At 37.1% G+C, this 14,966-nt stretch overlaps 2 long non-coding RNA genes across 2 annotated transcripts; both read left to right on the top strand.

Annotated features, from left to right (window-relative positions):
* The first annotated feature begins 531 nt into the window (after positions 1-531).
* Positions 532-1,216, top strand: LOC124865948. The gene is made up of 3 exons (XR_007037694.1): positions 532-548; positions 656-778; positions 879-1,216. It is a non-coding gene; the product is annotated as an uncharacterized LOC124865948 (long non-coding RNA).
* Positions 1,217-10,683: 9,467 nt separating this feature from the next.
* LOC124865800 lies at positions 10,684-14,322 on the top strand. The gene is made up of 6 exons (XR_007037666.1): positions 10,684-10,793; positions 12,660-12,715; positions 12,911-12,943; positions 13,867-13,881; positions 14,104-14,178; positions 14,295-14,322. It is a non-coding gene; the product is annotated as an uncharacterized LOC124865800 (long non-coding RNA).
* Positions 14,323-14,966: the final 644 nt, after the last annotated feature.

Below are 14,966 nucleotides of genomic sequence, written 5' to 3' on the forward strand. Positions count from 1 at the left end.
GTTAAAGTGGGTTTGGGCGAGCCTGCTGAGTTTAGGTGTGGAGTGTCTGAAGGTTCTAAGAACCTCACATTCACCTTCTACAGCAGCTATGGAAACTACACCCTTACCTGCCCTAACGGTAAGGTGGAGGACATTTCCCAGGTGAGCTGGTCACTGTCTGACGCTGAAGTAAATAGTTCATCTCATACAGTAATGTTGCTGTCTTCTGTATTGTGTTGGTCTATAACAGGTAAACGTTTTGCATGTTTCCCATCCTGAATTGTGTTAAAGTGTGTGCAGCACTATCTATACTATCTATTTAAAGTAATTTCAGCTCTCTGTGTGCAGACTCATGGGGTACAGAAGAGTTTCTCTCTTCTGGGCTCAGCTGAAACTATGATCTTCTCTCTTTTCACACTTTCACCTCAGGCTCTGTATGGAAGCTGTGAAGTGAAGAATGGTGAACTTGTGGCTATTTGGACCCTCAAGGGAACCTCCTACTCTGACAACAATGCACGAGTCGTTTGTCAGCAGTCAAACAATCCAGATGAATGTGCTGCATATCTATGGTGAAATAAGCAAACATTGTGTAATATTGCTCACTGCATATGTGATTTACCTATAAGTGATCATAGTTGAAATCATGCTGTTTTATTTTCTTCACACCTGCCTGTAGTTAGTGGTGCCAGTTATGCTACCCTCATCGGATGTTTGCTTGGAGGATTCTTTGGGGTCCTTTTGATTTCCGGCCTAATTTTTCTCATTCTGTCAAGATCCGTGACTCTTCGGAACTGCCTCGGTAAGCAGTGAATTAATGTTTGTGTGGCACATGTTAAAAAAAAGAATAAAATTATATAATCTTTAGAATTGATTTAATGTGCAAAATCTTCGTTTTTAAGGTGCGGATGACACCGAAGACGACCTGGACACAATTGTAAAAGGGTAAAAGGGTGAAAGACAAAGTAATGAAGTCTAAGAAATCTGTCTAACTTTTATTTCTAAGTCCAGTTTAACTGGGTTGATGGCAAGGCTAATCATGTTATCCAAATGATACTGGCTTTTTTCTGACAGCTTCACATCTTTCTTCTACAGTCAGCCATTGGATGATGGACATATTGGTTCTTTGCCAAAATATGCTTTTCAGCTTATATGACATTTTCCTTAATGGTAACTTCCCACTTGCCAACAACCCAAATTTTTACAAATGAATCGCACTTCCAAACACTTCCAACCCCAATCTGATGGCAAAAAAGGCAGCCCATCCACATAGACGGTAAAAGATCTTGATGTGATGTGGTGTCTACTAATAATACTGTTCACAACTGACCACAGCTTCACACTGTTTAAGATCATGCGAGGGTCATAGTAAGTAAATAGACATTTCTCCTGCAAACAGCTGTTTCATGGTACTGGGAACTGGCTGACACACAGTAATTGAAGGAAAACAATGAAAAGCTACTATTCTGCATTGAGACAGTTATGTGCAGTACCACAATATTTCCACTTGAGAGCAGCACTTGGATGACCCTAGTTTCCCATCAACCAAATGTGAATCAAAAACTTCAAAACTAAAAACAGCACGTTGTGTTTTTAAACTAATGTTTGAAGATGTGAAGAATTGCTACTCCATTGTCTACCTGGCTTGTGTGTACATCATCAGTTAATTCTAATTCCAATCCAGTAAGAGTCTAAACTAATTTGTTTGCCATCTTTTTAGTGTTCAGTTGTGTAGACATGAGTTAAATGTGATAATGTTGCCACACTGTGTGCTTGTAATCTGCAGAAATTTGGAAGGAGTCTTAAAGAAGACTTAAAACCAGCATAAACATAATTGTTTTGTATACTAACTTGTGAATTTTTTAACAATCACAATGCTGTACATAGACTACTGGTGAAAGGTTTTAGAAACACTTTCTCATTTAACAGTTTTCTTTATATTTATGACTATTTACCTTGTACCTAGATTCTCACTGGAGGCATCAAAACTGTGAATGAACACATATGGAATTATGTTGCAAACGAAAAATTGTAAAATAACTTTAAATATGTTATATTTTAGATTCCTTAAAGTAGCTGCCCTTTGGTGTGATGACTGAAATAATAACCTTTGGCCGTCTCTCAATGAACCTCTGGGAAGTTATTTCCAGAGTCTTTGGAAACCATTTCAGGTGACCACCTCATGAAGCTCAGGGAGAGAACGCTAAGAGAGCAAAGAAGTAATCAGAGCAAAGGGCGGCTACTTTGAAGAATCTAAAATATAAAAATGTTTAGTTATTTCACACTTTTTGTGTACTACATAATCTCATGAGTTTTCATTTATAGTTTTGTTGCCTTTGGTGAGAATCTACAATGTAAATAGTCATGAAAAGACCCATTATGTGAAAAAGTGTATTTAAAACTTTGGACTGGTAGTGTATACGGAGCCATGTTAAGGTTTAGCTTCTTTGTTAAAGACACATTAAATCCCTTCACTAATCTTTGAAGTGGAAGACAGCCTTTCCACTATCTCAGTCACAACTGCCAAATTCAGACATGCATTTTATATTACTGTATTGTTACTTATTGTAAATGCAATGTACTTCCCTCTTTAATTTTTAATTTAATATTTTATCCAGGGAATAAAATTCTCTTTTTGTTGCTCCTGCCTACTCACTTTGTTCCTTCAGGGTCATTTGTGGCATAGGCTGCCTATATAACGCAAACATTGTTGCTTAATGTCAAAATAATGTGATACGGCATTTTGTCAATTCCTATTTGTTAGGAATTGCAGCAAACTGTGCATTCTGAAATATCAAAAGTGTATCGTGTTTTGAAAAACTACAATACTACAGAATTAATTGTTCATCAATGTATTGTATTTAATGAGTGAAATCTTAACTGAACCCTGTTACAGTATTCTTTCATTAAAGAGGCACATTGAAAACTGCATGTGTGAATGTAGCAGATTGTAAATATGAAGGGCACGGAAGAGAGGGAAAAACGTGCATTCCCACATGTGTTTGTTGCCCCCTAGTGGTGACCTTTTTTCATCAGCCTTTTTTTGTCCTAAGCAAAAAGAGCACAGACAAAAGGAAATAATTTGCTTACAAGGCTTGAAAAACTTCCATTCACAAGCACAAATTTTCCCCTCATATTAGACCAGTCTTCTTTGAACTAACTATTTAAAAAACAGTTATTGTGATTAATCACTTTTTTGGGTCAGTTATAACAGCCACACCCAGGCCTGATTACTGCCAGACACGAAGTAGACGGATATCTCAAAATATCCTGTGGACTGATGAGACAAAAATGAAACATTTTAGAAGGTGTGTGTCCAGTGTCATCTCTCAGAAAAATCTAACACAGCGTTTAGGAAAAGGATATTGTATTGAGAGTCAAACATGGTGGTGGTAGTGTGAAGACCTGGTGCTGCTTTTCTTCTTGCCGACTTGGAACCATGATGGAACCATGAATTCATCTCTCCAGCAGAAAGTCCTGAAGGAGAATGGCCGACCATCAGTTTGTGATCTTAAGCTCAAGAACACCGTATTTAGCAGTACACTGATCCGAAGCACAACATCAAGTCTATCTCTGACCCTGACTGGAAAAAAGAAATGAGAGATTTTGGAGTAGCCTAGACTAAGCCCAGACCTAAATCCAGTTGAGGTGCTGTGCCATGGCCTTATATAGACCGTCCATGGCCTTATATAGACCGTTCATGCACAAAAAACCCTCCAATGTGGTTGAATTTGAGCAACTCTACAAAAAAGAGTGGGCCAAGAATCCTCAACAGAGATATAAACACTCATTAGATGTCAGTTGTTGCTGCCAAGGGTGGCACAACCAGTTATTAGGTTTAGGGGGCAATTACTTTTCACAAAGGGCTAGGTTAGTTAAGATAATTTAAATCATCAATTGAAAGCTTTATTTGGTATTTACTCAGATTATCTTTGAACTGAAATCTGTTTGATAAGTTTAACTGAGACAAAACCTTTAACCCTAACCCAAAAACCGAAGAAATATGTAAGGGAGGGCAAATACTTTCTCAGACAACTTTACTGTGAGTTCTGAACTGCAGAACACACACATGACAAGAATGAGCGCCCACACCACAAACACACACACACACAGAGGAGAGAGAGTCAGCAGGAGAGATTTCTCCCTTGTCTTTTAGCTGATACAACAGAGTTAGTGTGGAGCAATGTGTTGATTCAGCTGCTCATCCACTCTTCGGTTCACTCTGTGCTAGGCTCTGTTCCTCAAACCTGATTCTGTTGTAGTCAGAACCACTGAATGCGAAGTGTGCGGTGTTTCCACTACTTGACAAAATCAAGGCATGTGTGTAGGAGTTAGTGAGGTCATGTTTGCTCCTAGGTTGCTCAAAGTGTTTTGGCTTTGACTGTAAGAAAAGACACGTCTTTTAAGTCTGTGTGAAAAATATGACATTCAAAGAAGTTTTCCTGAGTATCTGAACGGGACTTTGAAAGTAAGGACAATATAGGAATATCTATATTTTCCTAATCAAGCAAAAATGTCACTTTGCTTTGATGTTTTACAAGAAACTAATATCTAAACAACATATTCTTGCAGAAGGACAGGCATGAGGTTTGTGCCTAATCATGTTAATAACTTCCTGTCCAGTTTAATTTCTGTAGCATTACCAGAACCTGAGGAAGAGTCTGCTGACAGATACATTGCAATGTGAGTTAACCTGTGCTTAGACCTTTACCAGTGCTGTTTATCGACAAACACTCTTAAGTACCACCATAACAGCAGTGTGTATGTGGCCATGCGTGTGTGATAACCTCCGTTCTTCCGTGTGCATTCAAGTTTTGACCTTTAACAGACTATAAAGCACTTTATATCCACCACATATTAGGGTATGGAGGTTAAAACGTAACAAAGGCATGTCAAAAACAAGCTGAGAAAGATTAGAGGTTGAGCAGTTAAGTCGTTTTTGCAACATTTAGTATGATTATGACCTTCTACTAACCTCGGTCTATTTAAGTATTTGTTTTGATTATCATTTTAGATTCCATAATGAAGGCAAAACAGGAATCTGCACAGTTCAGTCTATTTCTTAACCTCAAACTATGTTTTAATGATTAAATGTAAAGGGCACATAAGTTGATTGTAGTTAGTGTGTCTATTAATTGATGTTGTTCATAATGACTTACAACAATGTCACCAGAATAAGTGTTAATACGGACAAGAGCATCTGTTGCAAGAGAAACAATGTATTCGTACTCACAAACCTTTCCATATTCTGTCACATTACAACCACTAACTTCGATGTATTTTATTAGGACTTTTATGTGCTAGGCAACAAAAAGCAGCACAAACCTGTAAAGTGGAAGGGAAATGATACACAATTTTCTTTCCTAATCTTTGCAAATAAAATTTGAAAAGTGCAATGCATTTGTATTCATCCCCCTTGAGACAATAGTTTGTAAATGCACCTTTCGTTGCAGATCCAGAGCCTGAACATTTATAGCTTTATCTGTTTTGCCATTAACTGTGACCAGCTTCCCTATCCGTTCTCAAGAAAAATGTATGATGCTGCCACTGCAGTGCTTCACTGTGGTGGATGCTGTGTGCAGGGTGATTTGCAGTGTTAGTGTTCCTCCACACATTTTATTTTGCATTTAGGCCAAAGAGTTCAGAATTTGTCTCATCTGAAGAGACAATCTTCTTCCTCGTGTTTATAATGTCCTACACCTGGGCAGTAAGAAATGTTAATATCTTTAGTGTCTTTTCTCTTGCCACTCTTGTATAAATGCCAGAGTTATCGAGGGCATAATATGTCCTGTTGACAGATTCACCCACCTGAATTGTGGGTTCTCTGCATTTTCTTTTGGTTGATGCACCCATTGCCCAGCCTGGTTTAGGTGCATAGCCATGTTTTGGTAGGTTTGCAGTTGTTCCTTATTTGTTTCCATTTTGATTGATGGACTGAACCTCCATGATAAGTTCATACTTGGGGTATTGTTTTATGACCTAACCCTAATTTACACTACAGGTATGTAAAATAGTCCTCTATAGGTGACCACACACACCCCACCACACTTTTCAGATTCTTATCTGTAAAACATTTTGCAAATCATAAATCATTTTCCTACCACTTCACAAGTTTGTGGGATGTGAACAGTTTTTTAAGACACTCTAATAAGGTACCAGACTAAAGCATTTGTGCAGATGCAGTTAAACATTAAACATAACAGCATTGTGGCACAGTTGGTAACACTGTTGCCTTGCAGCAAGAAGGTCTTGGGTTCGATTCCTGTCCGGGGGTCTTTCTGCATGGAGTTTGCGTGTTCTCACCGGGTACTCCGGCTTCCTTCCAAAGACATGCCTGTTAGGTTAATTGGTCTCTCTAAATTGCCCTTAGGTGTATGAATGAGTGTGTGCATGGTTGTTTGTGTGTTGCCCTGCGATGGACTGGCGACCTGTCCAGGGTGTACCCTGCCTCTCGCCCATAGACTGCTGGAGATAGGCACCAGCTCCCCCGTGACCCACTATGGAATAAGCGGTAGAAAATGACTGACTGTATTTATGTAACGCTTATCTTCTATATAATAAAGCAGTGTTCATGTAATTTAATCTTTGGCATGACAAATATCTTGGAGCACACTGACCATAATCTAATCACATAAGCAATGACACAGGAAACCAGCAAACTCTCAGATGCAAACTGGACTGGATTTCAGTATGAAATATTTTAGAGCTTAAACTATAGGATGTTTGGTAAATGTCCCTGAAAACTGTATTTATGAGGTAAAATAACAGCAATAAAGTGATAATAAACAGTAATAATAAATAAACAATAATATTGTGATGATAACAGTTCAGGGTAAGCGATTAACTCCGGGTTCTACATTATTTGCTTCCTTGTCACCAGGTATCTGTTGTTAAATGATTCTGTTATCATTTACACACAACCACACACACACAGACCTTGAGGTATGTGTCTTTGTCTCCGTGACTATCAGCTGTGTCCTAGCAGCTATCATTTGTGAAGAGACTGTAACAGGACCCTGCTTCTTTCACTGTGTGACTAACGAAGATATAAATACTTAAACACCTCTGACACATCAACTTGTATATTTTTACACCTTGTGCAAATGTGCCCTGAGAGGAGAAACACCTGCAAATCTAACGAACTGAGATCAAACACCATCTCAGAGTGTTCAAACCTCGTCTGTCTCAGACAAGGTTAAAGGTCTGAATTTCATCTGGCAGGAAAAAAAAAACTCCCTCCTGCTCAAGTAGTGGAAGGTAAATGTCGGCCACCCACCAGACCTGCACAGTGAAACCTATTCTGCAGTGAGACGAGCACTGGGTGATACCTGGATCCCTGAAAGAGCCCCAGGGACAACAATAAAGTCTTTGGAAGACATGTGGGGGGAAAGCAACGAGAAAGGAGGAGCAGAAAAATCCACCACATAAAAAGCACACTCACTCCCTTGTGTGTTTGTCTTGCTTTTACATTAAGAAATCTTACTGAAATTGTAAGCTCTCAGTAGCAGTATTACCTTATTATTGTTCCTGTAGGGAACTTGTCTCACAGCTAGGTAAAAAAAACATAAAAACCCTAACACAGACACAATCACTCTACAACTCTGGCAATAAAAACAGAAAAGAAATCTCCAAGGAAGACTTGAAATATCATTTAAAAATGGTCAGACTAAAAAGACCAACCAGTCAGCTTTGAATAAAGAAGAATAAAAAAGAGTCTGAAAATAAATCCTATTTTTATTCTGATCACAGCAATGCATTTTGCTTTACAGTGGCAAACCAATAATATACAGAGAGTTCATGGAGTTTCATATTTTGGAGAAAAACCTAAAAAAGGATGTCTAGGCTTTGGCCACTGAACAAAAATGTATGATGATGTAGATGAAATGAGATTCATGGAACAGAATAACTGCTAATTATTTCTCCTCAAAAAGTATTCAGCAGCTGAGAGGTGGAAATAGACAAAGTTTTAGGCAACTTAATCATCTGAATTTGTATTGCCATCAGCCATAGAAACAAAGATGGGAACAGCTGAACCTGCAGAGTTGATCGATGGGGTGGATGATATTTGATCTGACGGCTGTTACAGTTGTAAACTGTCACAGTGTGTTTTGGTTCTGTATGTGTTTATGTTTAATCAGATGTTTTGATGTCTTTGAGTTCCCATTTCTGGTGTTTTATTTCCTAGGTTCTGTTCTATTGACTGTGTTGTTTTATTGTATTTTTAGATCTCTTGTTCTCCCCGTGTTCTGGTCCCCTGGGTGTGTTTTACAGTTTGTTTCTTTGTCTAGCTCCTCCATGTCCTCATGTGTCTCTGTCTGCTTCACCTGCTCCCTCTGCCTCCCTGTTCTCCACATCTCACCTGATCACCTGCCCTATTGTTTCATGTTCACCTTCGTCCCTATTTAGGTCCGTCTCGCCCTTTGTTCCACGCGGTGTCGTCATGTCTTTTTGTCGTGTCCTTTGGATACTCGCCCTGCTCCAGATCTTGTTTGGTTCTGTTTTGGAGGATACCTGTACCCCTGCTCCTCGTCTGTAAGTGAGTGAACTCTATAAATAAAGACGAGTTTTTTGATCCCACTCTGCTTCCTCCGAGCTTGTCTGCCTTTGGTCCAGCAACAAAATAGCCCACTATGACAGTAAAGCTGTTTTGTTCGAAACACCTGGACAGTAAAAGCACCAAATAATTACCTATTCAGTTTTTTATATTCATGGATAAGATTCAGGGTATAGAGAAAATAATAAAAGAGCAGAGATCATAAGGACCATTTGCTAGTTTTATCATTCACTTGAATGATTTGCAGTTGAGTTGAGTTCAGACTCATTAGTTTCATTCTTTTCTTTTTCCTTAAAATACATTAACTGGTGTTGAACTTTTAAATACTTGTTCTAAGAGAAAGCGTACTTCAAATCTTAAATACTGTATGTCAACATATTTACTAAGTACCAACTGTGCATGGCATAAATTGGTAAAAACAAATTTAAATCTGCTACAAAATGTTGTTTATCCAAAATGCCTTACCATTTCTTTCTCTAAATTATATTTTTACACATGAAACTTGTGGTAAAATGTTGATCATTAATTTCTTTTACTCTAAACAATTTTGAAATTGTATTTTTCCCAAGTTGCCCACCACTATGCCACTATCTTGGTTTTAATCTTAATGATCACCTGCTAATCTTGGGCTGAAGGTTCATTGCTCTATAAACTGTCAATGAGTTTTCTCAAGTGGTCAAATAATTATTGAGAAAATTTGTCAGAAAATAGACCAATCTCTGCTCCCCAAGTCAGACACTCCAAGCCTTCACCAACCTGAGTGAATCTTTATTAGTACAGACAGAGCATCTGCATAATATAACATGTGGTTAATTATCATTAAGTAATCGATGCTGGATTTGCACAGTATTTCCCATCCCCTGAAACCAAGGAAGGAGTTTTCCTTTTTTTCTACATTCAATGTTCCCTTAGTAAAACATAGACATGTGTGGTATCCTCTAAAACATCACAATCTTGGCTAAAAGCTCATATAAACTATTTCTACTAACACAAAAGGTCCTGTGTCTAATAAGACAAATATTTCACTTTTTTGACATAATGTGCACATCACGCTACAGTCATATTAAAAAAATTAGAATATGTGTTCCAATGAGGCTCCTTTGTCAGATTTAAAGTACCTTTTGAAAATAACAACCCTTAAGCATGTATTAAACATACATTTCATTAAGCCTACATTTCTATATTAGAAACGTTTTTATTGGTTTGATGTAAAATTTTAATTTTAAATGTCATATTTTCATTAACTTGTATGCAAAAAACTTAACATAAAGGCTTTAAGACATCAGTCTGTGTGTAATTAATCTACATAATGTGTTTCACTTAGAGGTGGAGTTACTGAAATGAATGGACTTTTCAATAATATTCTAATTTATGGAATGGGTCTGTATACACGCCATTCCTGCAGTGAAACATATTAGTGGCAGCATCATGCTATGGTGATGCTTTTCCTTAGCCAGACAGAGTAGCAGATCGGAAGGAAGATGGATGGAGCTCTTTACAGGGCAGTCCTAGAAGAAAATCTGTTATAGGCTGCAAAACACGAGATTAGGTGGAGATTCACCTTCTTGCAGGAAAACAACCCTAATGATGCAAACAGAGCTACAGCATAATGGTTTAGTTCGAAGGTGATTAATCTGTTTATGGCCCGGTCAAAGTAAAGATCCAAATTCAATAAAAACTCTGTTGCAAGACCTGAATATTGATGATCATAGATGCTCTCCATCCAATCTCACTGAGTTTTAGCTATTTTGAAATAGATTTCTTGAATAAGAAGGTTAGCAGTACCGTCTTAAATGAGTGCTCCAGTGAAAGCTGATTTCACAAAGTACTGACTCACGAGAGCCCATTTCAAATGCATGAAACATTTTGTAGATATTTATTTGTAAAAGAAAAATCAAGAACAGTCTATCCTTTGCCTCTACTTTACACTACTTGTATGTTGGTCTATCACACAAAAACACATTAAAATATATTGAAATATATTGCGAGTAAAAAAACATTTTCTAAAGTCTGTCTTTCTGCTAAACACACCCACTTCCTGGTGTTTATGGAATAACACTAAAACTGGCCATTGATTCATACATGCGTCATCCCAGCAGTCATGTCCCACTCACAATGTGCTTGTGTACATACTAATGTTTCTACACCAAACAAAGAGGAGGAGCTCAAAGTACTTATTCAGGTAAAAAAGAGAAGATACTTTTGTCCTGGCACAGTCTTGGAGTTTTCACAAACTCTCCTCTGCTCCTGCTCATCACCTCAGGTAAGCCCCAGATAGGGTGGAGGGGGGTAAATACCAAAGGTAACTGGGATCAGAGGGTCATGGTTATTTTATATTATTTAAGTCTTATATTTTATTAATTAGGTCTTATATGCTAGCAAGAATATAAAGTAAAATTTGGAATCACAGAAACAATTTGTTCTTGTAGTAGACCCTGTCTGCTTGTTAAGATGGATGATGCTCAAATGTTTCAATGAAAATGAAAATGAAAAAGTTTCCTTCCTGATTTAAAAAAGTAGATAGTACCTATAGTATTTATTTATTTTCTACAAATGTGCAATCAGATGGTAAATTATGTTTGGGTAATTTTTTTCTAGCAACCTTTTATCTATTTGGCAGAAACTGCTACTGCTTTAGGTCACATGACAAATACGTTTATGTTGTACAAGGCATTTTTTACACATGGCATCTGGAAGAACTCACAACCATTGCTTGTTAAGGGCAACCTGATACCAACAATGGAAAGTCACCTGACAAAGGTCATAATGGAGGTGACAAACATAGCCTCATAAAAGGTCTCTGCATTATCCTTGTCTCCATTTGATGCCCAGCTGGAGGGATGTTGATGTAAACTCGCTCTTCAAGATATTAGATTAAAAGCCTGTGTAACATGCAGAGAGCAAAATGTGTCGAGGTTGTAATGTGTCATCTTGTCAAACATAGCTCAAAAAAGCATTGCATAAATGTACTCAATAGGCTGTTGCCTCTTCTGGTCACAGTAACAAATATGGTTATTTGAGTCCTAAATGGTAAAAGCACTTTAGGCAGAGGGAAGATAGAAGAAAAAGAAACCAGAGTTGCAAGGCTGTGAATTTGTAGAACACATTTAATTTGCCACTAACCCAAGGTCACAGCTAAGTGACAAGAGGACCTTGATGCAGGCAGAAACGGGTCGACCATCTGGGCACCAACCCACATAGTTGCTAACCAAATAGTTGGTATCCATAAAGACAAATCAAACTCCACATTTATATGAAAGTCAATTTAAACCTTTCTAGAGAATGTATATTAACTGCACAAAACTAACCAATAGTTTTCTACCACATCTTGTAAGCATCCAGCTTTGCTATTTGTTATCATAGATAAAAATGTAACAGCTCCGATAAACCTAAGGACGCCCAAAAAAGCTTATTAAGTTATATTACTTCCTATTTGTATGGTCTCTGCAAAGCAAAATTTACCAATAAAGCAAAAACAAGTTTTTGACTTTTATTGTTCTATATTTGCGTAAAAAAGAATGAAACAATTAAAGACTAAAAATCCCTTTGGTTCAATGGTGAGTTTAAAAAACCAGATTACTATAGCTGTCTTTGAGTGCCTTGTTGCTGAAAAGCACTATATAAATAAACTTGACTTGACTTGTCTAGTCAATATGCCTTTTATTAGAGCTACCAATATGATTTTCATTAAATATCTGCTTCATGAAGAGTGAGCTTCTTTATTCTGTAATAAATCCAAAAAAAACAAGTTTCCCATATGAAGTTCAAAGCCAGACAAAAACATCGGAGGCTGAACAACAACTGTCCTGTAAATCACATGACTGCGTTTGGCTAGGTGCTAAAACGCTTTCCCCAGTCAAGTGCAAGCCCGAGGAACATTTTCTATAGACATGCTGGGTTTCGACCCATAACAAAAAGTGATCCGCTGTTTACTCTACAAATACCCAGAATGCATCCCTGCTGACGAGGCACTGACCTCTCTCACCACAAGGACGTTCTTCCAGAGGAAAGGGCAAAGTACACGTTGTTGCTAGTCTGCATGAGTCTAAGAGATCAGGGGAAAAAATGATGAGAAAAATGTCTCACGGTCCTGTTATCTCACTGTGTGTTTACCTTTGTCTTTTTCTAGTTGACTGTCTGTTGTGTTCAAGATGGGACAGCTCACCCTTGTCACTTTCCTAGCAGGTAAACTAAACCAAGACAGCATGTATTACATAAAACATAAGAGAAAGCATTAAGATGTATTTATACCACAAAAAAAAGGTTTCCTTTCTATTGTTAATAGAGAAGATGGATGGTTAAAGAATTTATAAAAGAAAAATTTTCAATCAGGACTGTACTTAAAAAAATAACATGCAACTTGTTTGTTGTTTTTTCCAGTGCTGTGCTCCGTTTTTATGGTAACTGAAGCAAGTAAGGCCAAAACTCTCATTATTTTATTAAATTAGTTGATGTTGGAACCAGTTTGTGGATAAAGCAGATACAAAAGTTCATACTAGGCAGTATAATGACATTTAGTAAAAATAGATATGATAAAACTGTTTTAATTTAAAATCAAACAGCAGAAAATCATATTAATTTTTAAATCAATAATAACCTAGAATCGATAATAATGCTATCCATAACATTTATTTATTATTTTTATTTTCATACAAGACAATTTTCAAGAGTTTACTGTGCAGATTATAGTATCTTTTTGTTGTTCTGTTCCTTATAGAGTAAAGCAAGTATTATTATAATATTATATTAACAGATTAATTAGGCTATTTGCTCTGGTAGCCAACATGCACTAGTTTTCAAACTTAAAACAATGTCACCTTAATATAGGAGCACTTCCAAACAGCTTTGTTTGTCTTCCTTTAAAGCATGGAAAAAGCATAGTAGCCTTCGTTCATCCATCTGACCAGAAGTGTGCAGCAAAAGGTGGGGTTAAGGGATTGTTATGCTACTCTAGGCTCCACACATGTTGAGAAGACTTGTTCATTTTCTCTTGCATCCTTTTAAACAGATTTTAAAGGAGCGATATGGAAGAACATTTCAGTGGATTTGAAACTAACTTTTTAAAACCTCAGGATATACGTTGACGTCAGTAGCTGACTCATGGCTGCATCAGATATCAAAACTACAAACCATGGGTTATTGAGGCACTAAGAGAATCTGTGTTTTTCTATTTGACAGTGTTACAATATGTTGCAATTTAATAAAGATTATCAGTTTTTCCTAATGAATTTAATTGTATGTAAATCTGCTTTTTGCTGACTGACTAAAAACTGCAACTAAATGTGTTTTTTCCTTTCTTTTATATGTATCCCACTGCTTTTTTGTTTGGTCTTCAGATCCATTCGTTTACAGTAAGTGTGACATTCATACCACATTTTTTCTTATATATTAAAATATATTTTATATTTTCACATAATTAAACATTAGATTAGCATGTATTACTATTGTGTACTGCAAATCACTAAAGGCAAATTGTGGAAAAGTGAAATTTATTAATACCTTTGATTCACAATCTAATATTCAACTAAATATCTGATTTAAAAACTGAATGTGTCTGCTTTATTGTCTGACAGACTATGAAAGACTAAGAATCGGAGGCCTCGTCATTACCGGATTGTTAACAGTTGGAGGAATTGTTCTTGTCACCTGTAAGTGCTACAGTCTTACAAAAGAAACATTTTTAGCTTTTTGGAATGACTGATCGATTACAACCATCCAGATATCTGCACCTCATCTAAAATAATTTCATGTTTTCATTTCCTAGATAAGAAATGTACCAAGGGACGCGGGTGAGAATTTTCTAATGAGGAGTTTGTCTGAATTTAAATTTGCTCTCCACATTGTCTCTTTCTTTACAAAGTGCCATGCTAATTGCTGCCACTCCCTTCTCTCCCCTTATCCAGTTGCAAAAAGGATAATGACGGTGATATCTGATCTTGCGACCCACAAACCGGTTTCAGTCAGGAAGAGGAACTGGGAGGCGGTGGAGGGTGGAGAGAATGGGTGCATGGTGCTACACTAGTAGGAAGCGCATCTGCTCAGAAGATTAGGCTTTACCTGTGCAGACATAAAGATCAGCAACCAGCATCCTCATTTTATATTTCTGAGACAACACCATCAGTGGGCAGTCTTATAATGTGATAGATTAAAACTTGTTGAATCTAAATAAGCCTTTGTGATGTTTTCCCCATCTGACATGTCTTTATTTTGTCCAGATCTGTCCTTTTATGTCTTTATATTACTATTTCCCCTGTCTGTAAATATAGAGGGGTTAGACAGAATTAGTCCCCTTTCTAAAGGGTGCATAGACATTAATATAATATTGTACAATGCTTCTGGGGCCTTTGTTAAAAATGATGCAGGTTAATCATAAGCTTAAAGAAATGGTGTCCAATGCAATTGATGATGTGTGATTAATTATAGATACCTTTAGTTA

Source organism: Girardinichthys multiradiatus, chromosome 3 (genome assembly GCF_021462225.1).
Source record: "Girardinichthys multiradiatus isolate DD_20200921_A chromosome 3, DD_fGirMul_XY1, whole genome shotgun sequence".
NCBI classification, from domain to species: Eukaryota; Metazoa; Chordata; class Actinopteri; order Cyprinodontiformes; family Goodeidae; genus Girardinichthys; species Girardinichthys multiradiatus.